This window comes from Lithobates pipiens, unplaced genomic scaffold (assembly GCF_037356315.1).
Source record: "Lithobates pipiens isolate NorthernLeopardFrog02 unplaced genomic scaffold, aLitPip1_a1.2 Scaffold_8, whole genome shotgun sequence".
In the NCBI taxonomy this organism is placed as follows: Eukaryota; Metazoa; Chordata; class Amphibia; order Anura; family Ranidae; genus Lithobates; species Lithobates pipiens.
The window spans coordinates 668,942,000-668,954,024 of record NW_027507903.1 but is presented as its reverse complement, the minus strand read 5'-3'; the positions used below and the strand labels follow the sequence as shown (position 1 = coordinate 668,954,024).

At 42.0% G+C, this 12,025-nt stretch overlaps 1 protein-coding gene across 1 annotated transcript in view; it reads right to left on the bottom strand.

The window, feature by feature from the left end:
• The window catches only part of LOC143962514 (uncharacterized), a 30,526-nt gene that overhangs the window by 10,757 nt on the left and 7,744 nt on the right, over positions 1–12,025 (bottom strand). The window lies entirely within an intron of this gene.

Here is a 12,025-nt window from a genome sequence, read left to right as displayed (position 1 = left end):
AGGACACTAGTCTCGTTAAAGCTAAGTAAAGTTTGCAATTACCCACACTGACCGTGTTGCCAAATCTCAGACCAGGGAAGGTATGATTGCTTGTCATATGCTTAATAAGATCACAGGAACAACTCTGCACCGTCCGGGTTGATCAGTTGATTCACGGGCTTAGACTCTGTGCATATATTCCCTAATTGGTCACCATTATCCCTGATGAGTCTATAAATACCTCATATACCCCTTAATGCTCCTAATGCATTCCTCTATTACAATACAATGATCTTCTGCTCATTCTACCTGTCCTTACCTTGGTCCAATACGTTCAATATATGGGCTAAACGTAGTGTTATGCCCTTCCCTGAATAATATCTGCCCTATACTTCCCCCCCTCTTCTAGACTTCAAGGCTACGGTGTTTGTTAAAGAGGGGTGGAAAAGGAATATGCCTGTAAAGGTTTCATTGCAGTCACGCTGCTCCTGCTTCCAGCTCGAGCTTTTAGGATAATACATGTCTATACTTCCGATGCCGGGGGGGACACTCGCCGATACTTTCAAACGGTAACACTGGCTACATGTTTTCTATAAGTTTATAGTTTAACGGTTTTACAGTTGCACAGCTTTGATGTTTTATGTTATTTTAATATATATCGCATTTTTCACTGTTATTAGCATTGCCTACTAATATTCCTTATATCACCAATCCGGTAATAGGGACTTTCTAGTTTACAGATATGATATTACAGTTTAACCTATCCTTACCTTTTGCGATTCATGACAAATAATTTAGATCTCTGATTCCATACCCTACACTTATACCAGATTCTTATGCCTCCCTCCACCCCTAACTGTCCTTTTCAATCAATACACTGACAAGGCTGCGGGCAAGATAGACTACATGTCCCAACCTATCTTACCCCGTGCTTGATTAGATCTTCTGATCGAGTTAATACAACTGAATCCAGCATATTGCCGAGAGGCTTATATCTTTACACTATAATTCTTCCTCCTCTTGGCTCACGATCCTTCCGCGACTGAGACAACCCCTCAACAGTGGACTTCTCTCATAGTTTAATCCGCATTTTCCCCTCAATCCACTGACCAATACTGGCTTCTCTACATAGGAATTCCCTCTCTACCTGAAGTAGAATATAGGGACTCCCCAGTGCCAGTACATCTCACATTCGACACATAACGGTCGAATCCCCCCAGTAGAAGCCCTACCGGGGAAATATCTCTCTTAATCCCCTTCTCCCTCATTTTCCATTGAGCGACCATTTAAACCTTACTTCCGCTCTATCCCTCCACCCCGTTCCTCATTCCCATATTTATCGAATCTACACCTCAATTCTATTTCACCACCACTAACACACTACTTTCAGGATGCCCGCACATCACAGCAGGACCTCGCCCATTAACGCCACAATAGTTTTGCTTAATATCAGGGGCTTAAATATACCAGAGAAGCGTTCCAAACTATTACTCACCATGCACAGATATAAAGCGGACATTATATTCCTTCAGGAGACCCATTTTAGAACGAATTCAGTCCCCAAATTACATAACTATCGATACCCCACAGCCTACCATGCCACCTCCCCCCTTTCTAAATCAAAGGGGGTGTCTATCCTCTTTCATAAAAACTGCCCCTTCCAGCTTGCAGATCAACTAGTGGACGAAAATGGTAGATACCTTATTCTTAAAGGACAATACGCAGGCATGAAAATTACCCTAGTTAATCTTTACGCCCCAAATAATCATCAGGTTCAATTCTTTAAATCCTTAACTAACACTCTGATCCCCTTTCAAGAGGGAACAGTCATCTTCGGAGGAGACTTCAACGTCCCTATGAACCCTCTTTTGGACACATCGTCGGGTACATCTTCTTTGCCTTATAAAGCTCTGAAAAGTATAAAAACCTGTCTACAAACCTTACTTCTTCACGACACCTGGCGAACCCTTAATCCAGATGGTAAAGATTTCACACACTATTCAGCCCTGCATAAACGATACTCCCGTATCGATTTCCTCTTCCTGTCACAACGCGATTTACCTTTATTACAACACGCTACTATCGAGTCTATGATCCTTTCAGACCATCATCCTACCTCCATAATTGTAAAATTCCCTGACACCATAGCACCTAAACCCATTTGGAGACTTGACCCCTCACTTCTCTCGGATCCTATAATAGTTACTGAAATTGCCTCACACCTTCAACACTTCTTTGCGGAAAACACACCGTCAGATACCTCACATCCAAACAACTGGGCGGCCCACAAATGTGTTATTAGAGGATCTCTAATAGCACTGGCAGCAAAACGAAATCGTGCACGAAAGAAAGTATATACAGATCTCATTGAACGGATCAGTAAATTAGAAGCTGCTCACAAACACACCCAAGCCGCAATCTCCCTCCAAGATCTTACAAACGCCCGAAAGGAACTCCTGGAACTATTAGACAAACAAACGCAACGTAAATACATACTAAGTAAAAAATCATTCTATGAATATGGTAACAAAGCGAGCAAACTATTAGCCAGAGCACTCCAGACCAAAAAAGCTAGCAACACCATTCACTTCGTGACGGACACTGCCGGTAGACGATTAAACAAATCCGCAGACATTGCCACTCAGTTTGTCGAATATTATACCAAACTGTATAACCTCCCTCAATCAGACACCCCGAATGATGTTGCTTCTAGAAACAATAAAATTAAAGACTTCCTGCACCAATATAGTCCCGACCCTATACCCGATAGCACAGTCCAAGAACTGGATGCTCCCCTGACGATGTCAGAAGTCCTATCTGCATTGAAACAACTTAAATCTGGGAAGAGTCCGGGCCCAGATGGCTTCACGGTGGCTTATTATAAAACATTTTCAGAAATCCTTACGCCCCACTTTCTACATGCTTTTAATTCGTTCACCTCACCCATTAGCCCTCCTGAAGAACTCCTTCAAGCTCACATAACGGTTATACCGAAACCCGACAAAGATGCTTCGGTAGTGACAAATTATAGACCCATTTCCTTACTAAACGTGGACTTGAAATGGTATGCAAAAACTCTAGCAAATAGATTACTCCCGCTACTGCCTACAATCCTTAGCCCTGATCAAGTAGGTTTCGTCCCCGGCAGAGAGGCAAGAGATAATACTCTTAAGGCCATAAATATAACTCACTGGCTGTCCGTCTCCCAAAATCCAGGATTCCTGCTGTCGTTGGATGCGGAGAAGGCGTTCGACAGGGTGGCATGGGACTACATGTCCGCAGTTCTCAAAGCAATTAATTTACCGGATAAGATGCTCAATCTCATTCAAGCACTGTACTCCGTCCCGACTGCGAAAGTCAGAGTAAATGGTCACCTGTTGGATGCCTTCTCCATATCCAACGGCACACGTCAAGGCTGCCCACTATCCCCTTTAATTTTTATTTTAACACTTGAACCTCTATTAAGACGATTGAGAGAAAACCCCGATATTAAGGGCATCGAGATAAAGGGGCAAACATATAAAGTAGCTGCCTTTGCGGACGACATTCTCCTTTTCCTCTCAATGCCCCTTACATCCATTCCCAATCTACTTCAAGATTTTGCCACGTTTAAAACCCTTACTAACCTACAAATCAACTTTAACAAATCTAATGCTCTGAATATCACTCTTCCCTCTTCCCAATGTTCCCTTTGTCACGCCAACTTCCCTTTTCAGTGGAAAGACAAATCTATCACCTATCTAGGTATTCAACTCCCGGCTTCCCTCACGGACATTTACCATCTAAACTACACCCCTCTGCTACAAAAAATTACTGACGACTTAAAGATTTGGTCCCCAGAACGTTTCTCTTGGTTCGGTAGAATTGCAATCATCAAGATGAACATACTTCCTTGCATATTATATGTTATGCAAACTCTTCCGATAAAGCTTCCTCCATCTTTTTATACGACATATCGTAAAATCTGCACAACCTTTATATGGCAAAAAAGCTGTCCACGTTTAAGTTTCTGTCGATTGTCCACCCCAAAACCTAAGGGAGGCACCGGGCTCCCTGACATTCGCAAATACCACATTGCCTGCCATTTGACTAGAATAATCGATTGGCACACTCATGATACATCCAAAGCTTGGGTTCGTCTTGAACAATTATTTTCTCCTGTACCATTAACCTCCCTCCCATGGATCCAGCGCCAATCTCATGACCGACTACACAAAACCCACCCACTAATCGACCCGACCATACATTCATTCCGTTGGGCTTGCACTAATCACGGAATCTCATCCATAACGGGACCTATGACCCCACTTAGAGGAAACCCTGACTTCTTACCGGGTATGCATCCATCCTTCCCGATATTAAACTGGCCGCACAACACAGTGAGGGCTTTCCATTTTTTCCACAATGATACCCTTTTATCACATTCACAACTAAGAGAACTCATGCCTAATGCATCCTTTCCCTTTTGGACATACCTTCAACTCCGCAACTTTTTTCGCACCCAGAACCCCCAAATTCAATGGTCCAAAACCTTAACTACGTTTGAAAATATATGCTCTACTGGGGAACATCAGCGCCATATGATATCATTTACATATTCACTGTTATTCTCTGATTGTGATCGAACAGACCTCCAAACAAGACAAAAATGGGCTGCTGAACTCCACTTAGACCTCTCTGATGATGACTGGGAAAATATTTATAGGTATGTCCATAAGGGAACGGTTAATGTGCAAACCCAGGAAACTGCTTTTAAAATAGTCTCGAGATGGTATCATACACCCCATAAACTTCACCGAATTCACCCTTCCAACCCCCAGACATGCTGGAGATGCAATAATGATATAGGGACATTCCTCCACATATGGTGGACATGTCCACTCCTCCAACCTTTTTGGCAGGAAGTCCATAAAGTAATTGAGACTGTCACAACATACCGATTAGATTTTTCACCTGCTCAATTTTTATTACACTATACGACTGCATCAGACCGCTCTTACTTCAAATCCCTGGCCATGCATATGGTCAATGCCGCTAGATTATGTATTCCATCTAAATGGCGCTCCCCAAATCCTCCACTTATCACAGAGTGGTTCAACCGCATCAATGCAATAATGCAGATGGAAGACCTTATTCATCAAACGAAAGATACCCCGTCGAAATTTACAACCACTTGGTCGTGCTGGATCCATTATAAATCCACAGATGCCTTCAAGAACATATCATCACAACCCTGAATCGTTTGACAGATAGTGTAGATATCATTCTGAACCTACGTACCTATTCACTTCCAGACACCCTACCCCCCCCCCCCCCCCCCCGAATATACACTACTCTATTAGAGTTAAATTAAAAGTTCGCTCTCCCCAAAGCTACTCTAACCCTCCATTCTTTTATACCTTTATGCTATTCAACTGCACTCTATATAATAAAGTGAGTCAAATTCATTGTATCTTGCTATTGACTAGCGGCTGCGTCCGCACTTACTATATGTCCAAATTCTTTAAAAACTGTGATACATATGTATTGTGCTATCTTGTTTATGTTCTACTCATATTTCGCAATAAAAATTGTTTATTAAAAAAAAAAAAAAAAAAAACTTTATGAGAGATTTAACATCACACATTTGTTCAGTGGAGTAGTGAACCACTCTTTTTGCTCTTTCATGCAGTTACTGATAGCGGATTTGAAGAGCATTTTCAGGTTGATTGTTAATCTTTATTTTCAAAAAAGCGCCACTAGATGGAGCCAACACATTACCACATAAATCTTACCTACCGCTCACTATCCTACCCTGGTTTATTGTAATGTAAGTAACCGACGTCTTAACTACTTTGGGAACATGGAGTCACAGCTGAACCTTCGTTGCCCATGGGACATTCAACCGGAGAGGCTATTTGGATATTGTCTGGAAAATGTTCACATTGTTAGAAAAGTTTTAAATGTTTATTGTGTGACTATTAGAAAAACAATAATCCTGAGACTGATTTGTTAAAAAGCTTACTTCTGAGCACATTATTGTATTAACTCATTGTATTGTTTTGTCTTAATTAACTCCATAGTAAGTTGTAGGATGATTACATTTAACTAAATATGATAGCCTAAGAATGCACGGAATATGTATAGCTTATAAAGTGCAAGCCTGTGCCATGACACGTTATTTATGTTCTTTCAACCAATAGAAGCACAGAGATGTTATTCTTGTGGGATATGTGAGGGCGGAACACTTTCTTTTGTTGAGACTTTTTCTTCAGCTTTCGTGCTGTAAGCATGTCTCCCTGTTGTGGGCCACATCAGAAATAAATTGTTTGCTTCTCAGAACACCTGATGTTTTTTTACTGATCACAAGGGAATTTCCTAACATTTTTGGTCTTTCGAGCCGGGAGCAACACGCTGGTTTTCAGATCAGACGGCCCGACAACACTTCGGTGAGTATTGGACTTTGAAGCTCACCGAACCTTACAAGTCCCCCCAATCAATGCTATTTGGTGAAAAAGGGGCGGGGCCATAGATCTGAATTCCACTGTCTGTTTCCGAACCTTGTGTGATCCAGTCCAGGTGTTTGAGAGGTAAGATAATTTAAATTATTCTTAATTCTTTCTGAGTCTTTTCTTCTCTTTCTCTTGCTTCTGGTTTAATGTGTTGTAATTGCCGACATTGGTATTGATCGTATAATATCTAGATGATCCAGTGCTCGTAGACAGAGACACTTGGGGACGTTGTCTAAGGTAAAAAATTACGTCGCCCGCTGTCTGGACAGATAACAAAAAGATTTGAGGTATACCGAATGTCAGAGGTTAATTGCCTGACTATTTTAAGCGCTGTTTAGTTAAGTGATCTAATTTTCTTCTGTGTGTGTTTACTTTATCTTTGTTCTGATGTTTTTTCTCTTGTATTGACATGTTTTTTGTGCTGGTATTTCTCAGCAGATAAGAAGGCAAATTCACTGAACTCTCTCCCCCTCCCCCTCCCTTCATGGAAGGATTTCTCCTGATCCTGCAAGACCGTTGTAAAAGTTAACCCTTGATTAGCTATGACAATACAGAAGGGTTATATTGTATATATTGAAACTTAGCATAAAAGAAAAAGAAGGTAGATGGCATTTTGGAGTAAATAGAATGTTGTAGAATTATCAGGTGGCTCGATGAATGTGAAAAGAAATGAAAAAAAAAAAAAGGCTGAGGATGTTTTCATTGCAAGAAGCTGTTTCTCAGAAACAAGAAAATGCAGATTGCCTGACAGAGGTTAATTTGTGCATCTGTGAAAATATTAGGACTTTTGGTGGGAAAAAGAGTTTGAAAAATAGTCTTAAAGTAAATATTTATATTGGATTGGAGTTATTTTTAGAATTCATAGACTTTCAACTGTGAAGTGTTAATGATGCAATGCTGTTTATATTTGGGTACATTTATAAGTCAAAAGGCTAAGTTCTGAATCAGAATACTAAAAAAAATTAAAAAGAAAGAAAGTTCTATTTTGGGGTCCTGTGGATAAGCCTAAAATATCAGGACCCAAAGTTCAAAAAAGGTATGGGTTAAAAAATGGCGGAATATTGGCTTCAGCATGCTAGAATTAGGGTAGAAGGAAGAACAAAGGAAAAATGCCAAGCCCAATTGCCCCTAGTGGACAAAGAGGATGATCTCATCTGCTACACCCAGAGACCACCTCCCTATAATGGTCCTCCCCCTCAGGTGCAAGTAACTGCCCAGAGTAACACCTTCCCTGTGACATCCACCCCTTTCAAAGGAACCGCCTCTGAACAAAACCCCAATTCCACTTCCTCAATCTCTCCAGACAGTAGTTCAGTCTTGGAGATGAACAGATCGATCCTTGAAACATTAAATGACGCCATAACTCATGTATTAGGTGCCCCAGCAGGAGCCAAGAGACTAAGTAAACCTCCTATTAGGTATGGTGTGGAGGATGGTGAGGAATGCCCCTTGATAGAGGTCCCAAACCCAAGGGGAGGACAGAATGATGCACTGGGCCAGCCATATCCCTTGACTATGACTGTTTTTCGACCATGGACTGACAGTGATATACAAAAGGCTACAGAACACATAAAACATCCAAAATTAGGTCCAGCTGAATTCATTGAAAACATAGAGGGATTACGGAACAGTTATAAATTTAATGGGGTGGAAGTAGAGAGAGCCCTGAGGAGAGTATTAGGGTCAGATTGGGCTTCGGTAAAGGGGGATTGGGACCCCTGCGCCCCAGCAAATGCACATGGACGGGGGGATCCATTGCCTCCAGAAAGCCCAGACTTAGGAAACAGGTTGACTGCCCTACTGAACAGATGCCAGCTTAGATGGGTACAACGGACTGATTGGAAAAAAAAAGGAAAAAAAATATATGACAGTACAAGAAGACAAAGAAAGTGTCAGTGACTACCTAAATAAATTACGAGAGATTTTTAGAGTGTTCTCCGGGCTCCCCGAAGCTGAAGATGTGAATAGTGCATATTAGCAACAGCTAAAGATTGCTTTTTTAAATGGATTGAAACAGGATCATAAGGATTACATTGTTAAAAACATGGTTACTTACCGAACTGCATCAGTTTTAGATGTTTTACAATATGCTAAGCATTCTGAGAAGTATTTGAAAGCAAAAGCAAAAAAGAATGTGAAAATAAAAGGTTCTTATGCAAGGTGATGAAAGAGAGGAGGGTGCAGAAGAGTACACTGCTGAGGCAGAACCAGAGGGGTCTCATAGAGGAAGGATTACTCTACAGAAATAGACAGTGCAACGAGAGTACTTCCACCCTGTGTACAAGCACTGGTAGCATCAGCGGTGTAGTGGTTAGCACTCTCGCCTAGCAGTGAAGGGGGTCACTGGTTCGAATCCTAATCATGACGCTGCCTGCCTGGAGTTTGCATGTACTCCCCGTGCCTGTGTGGATTTCCTCCGGGTGCTCTGGTTTCCTCCCGCACTCCGGAGACATGCAGGTGGGTTGATTGGCTTCTGTTCCGGTTTGGCCCTGGTATATGAATGGGGACGTTGGATCCTTGGGGGTGGAGAACGATGTGGGTGTACAGGGGTAGAGGCTAGACACTCACTCAGGCTGAACCGGATGGACTGGTGTCTTTATTCAACTTTACTAACTGAAAAGGTACTGCCACGAAGTGATCTGAAAGATGTACCATTATCTAACCCTGACATGATACCTTTTGTTGATGGTTCTAGTAAGAAAAATGCAGATGGCACAAATGCAAAAGGATATGCAGTAGTGACACAGGATGAGATTTTGGAAGCGGGGCCACTACCAAAACGTTATTCAGCACAAGTTGCAGAACTTGTAGCACTGACAAGAGCATGTATACTGTCAGAAGGAAATTTGTAACCATATACACTGACAGTCAATATGCCTTTTCAACAGTTCATGTTTTTGCACAACAATGGAAAAGCAGAGGGATGGTCACCTCCAGTGGTAAACCAATTTCACATACGGACTTCATTTTAGAACTCCTAGATGCAATACAGTTACCAAAAAAGCTTGCAATCTGTAAATGTCAAGCACACACAAAATATACAGACCCCATCTCAAAGGGAAATAAAAGGGCAGATGAAGCTGCACATAAAATAATGACGAGAAATCATAGTGATAGATCATACAGTCCTTACTGATATGCAGCAAAATGCCCCCCCTGGGGAAAACAATATTGGAAAACAAAGGGTTACACAATAATTGATGATATTTACACATCACCTGAAGGGAAACCGGTATTACCAAAATCTTTATTTAGGTATGCAGCAGTATTGACACATGGAGTAACGCATGTGTCAAACAGGGGGATGACTGAGATGTTAAATAAAGTATGTACAGCCTATGGATTCACAAATTACTCAAAAACTTTTTGCTCTCTATGTCTTATATGTGCAAGACACAATGCTCAGGGAGGTATAAGACCACAGAAAGGGAAGTTCCCTACACCACAATATCCATTCCAACACATTTGCATGGATTTTATTGAATTAGACAAATGTGAAAGGAAGAAATATTGTTTGGTACCCAGGCACCCTGACCAAATGGGTGGAGATATTCCCGACAGGAAGTGCAGATGCACAGACTGTAGCCAAAGCATTACTAAGAGATATTATTCCTAGATTTGGAATCCCTGAAAGGATTTACAGTGATAATGGACCCCATTTTGTAATTAAAAAATATACAACATTTGATAGAAGTGATGAGAATTAAAGGGAAATACCATTGTGCCTATCATTCCCAATCAGCTGGATTGGTAGAAAGACATAATGGCATTCTAAAAAGCAAACTGAGAAAAGTTATGGAAGAAACAGGTAAAAATAATTGGATGTATTGCCTACTAGTAGCTGTGACCAGTATGTATATCACACCCCAAAAGAAGATGAAAAAGGTGCATGTGGGAGATTGGGGTCTCAATAAAAAGTAATAAAAAAAAAGCAGTGGTAACTCCCCAAGGTGGGATGGTCCTTTCAAAGTCCTTTTAACTACCCCTACTGTGATAAGGATTGCAGAGAGGTCTACCTGGATTCACCAGTCCCATTGTAAAAAGTTTTACAGGCAGAGTAGGGCCAGTTGGCTACAAGAGGTCCAGAAAGTCCGGCTACAAAGGGAGGTCTCACACAAGGTGGGACTTGTCTCAAACCGGTGAAGTCTCCCTCCCCTTCCAACTCCCCTATCCTATCCGCTGGAACTCTGTAGCTGGTTAGGATGAAAGGGACAGTAATTATCCTTGGGTTACTGGTGACTCTAGGAGAGGCATCCATAAGAGGGGGTAGGCGCTATGGAAGAGTAGAGGAACCTTTGGATTGGGAAAGAACAGGAAAAGCATTAAATCCAAAACTTTATAGAGGGAATAACTAGCACTATACTGGTAGACTTCTGTCAGATTGCAGATTGTGGGGATACAACTGGGGCTAGAGGACTTCTATGGGCAGATAAATATATCTGCTGGCTCTGGAATAAGGCAGGATGTCAAGCATGGGATCAGGCCCTATGGACTACAGCGCATCAAGATTGGGGGTATAATCAACCAGGGGCTAAAAAGAGTGGTATAAAGGAGAGACTAGTAATCACAAAAGCGGCCAACTCCCCCTGCACAAATAGTAAGAACTGTAACCAACTATTAATAACATTAAAGGAGCCGAGGAAGGAAGATCAGCGGTTATATTCCATGGGAGCATGGGTGTCAGGAACTGACCCCTCAGGAACATTTTTCCTTGAGGTATTACCACCAAATAAAATTAAACAACAGGAAAAAGTAGACTCAGAAGGGAAAGAAGTAGGCCATACTAAAATAGAAGTTCTGAGTATAACTATAAGATTCACTAACCTAACAATAGAAGATGCCATAGCTTTGGAGACGGGCTACCAAGAAAAAAATGAGTGGTTAGAATGGTTGAGGTACACGGTTAGAACTCTGAAAAAGGAAAACTGTTTAGTTTGTGCCGGAGCCAGACCACATTTAGCAACAGTTCCTTTTCCTCTAGATCACAATACAGATCCAGAAGGTTTAAAATGTATGTTGCAATTGTATAATAAGAGCTATAAACCTGAAGCAAATTCTACTTGTCACACATTGAGTTTGTTGTTTCCCCCCAGTACAGAGACCTCAGATACCTCCAGCGGTTCCCGCTTATCCGGCCAACTTTACTTGTTTTGCACTCCCAGGGACCCGTAGCGCGGTGGATCTTGGGTCACTACCTGATGACTACTGTGTGGAGAGGATTAACACGGACAACGGTGACTGGGTTGGACATGACATTCAGAGAGCTGATGTCTGGTGGATGTGTGGGGATAAGAAACTGCGAGCTAGACTACCGGCCGATGCCCAAGGGGATTGCGCTATGGTCCAGCTGGCTATGCCCCTGAGAATCCTGTCAGAATACCCGTGGACTAAGAGTCACCGACAGTATCGTAGGGACACCTCTCCCTTGGGGTCATTTGACTCTCAGATCTACATAGATGAGGTTGGGGTTCCTCGCGGGGTGCCGGACGAGTTTAAAGCCAGGAATCAGGTGACAGCTGGGTTTGAGTCTCTTCTCTGGTGGGTGACTATAGATA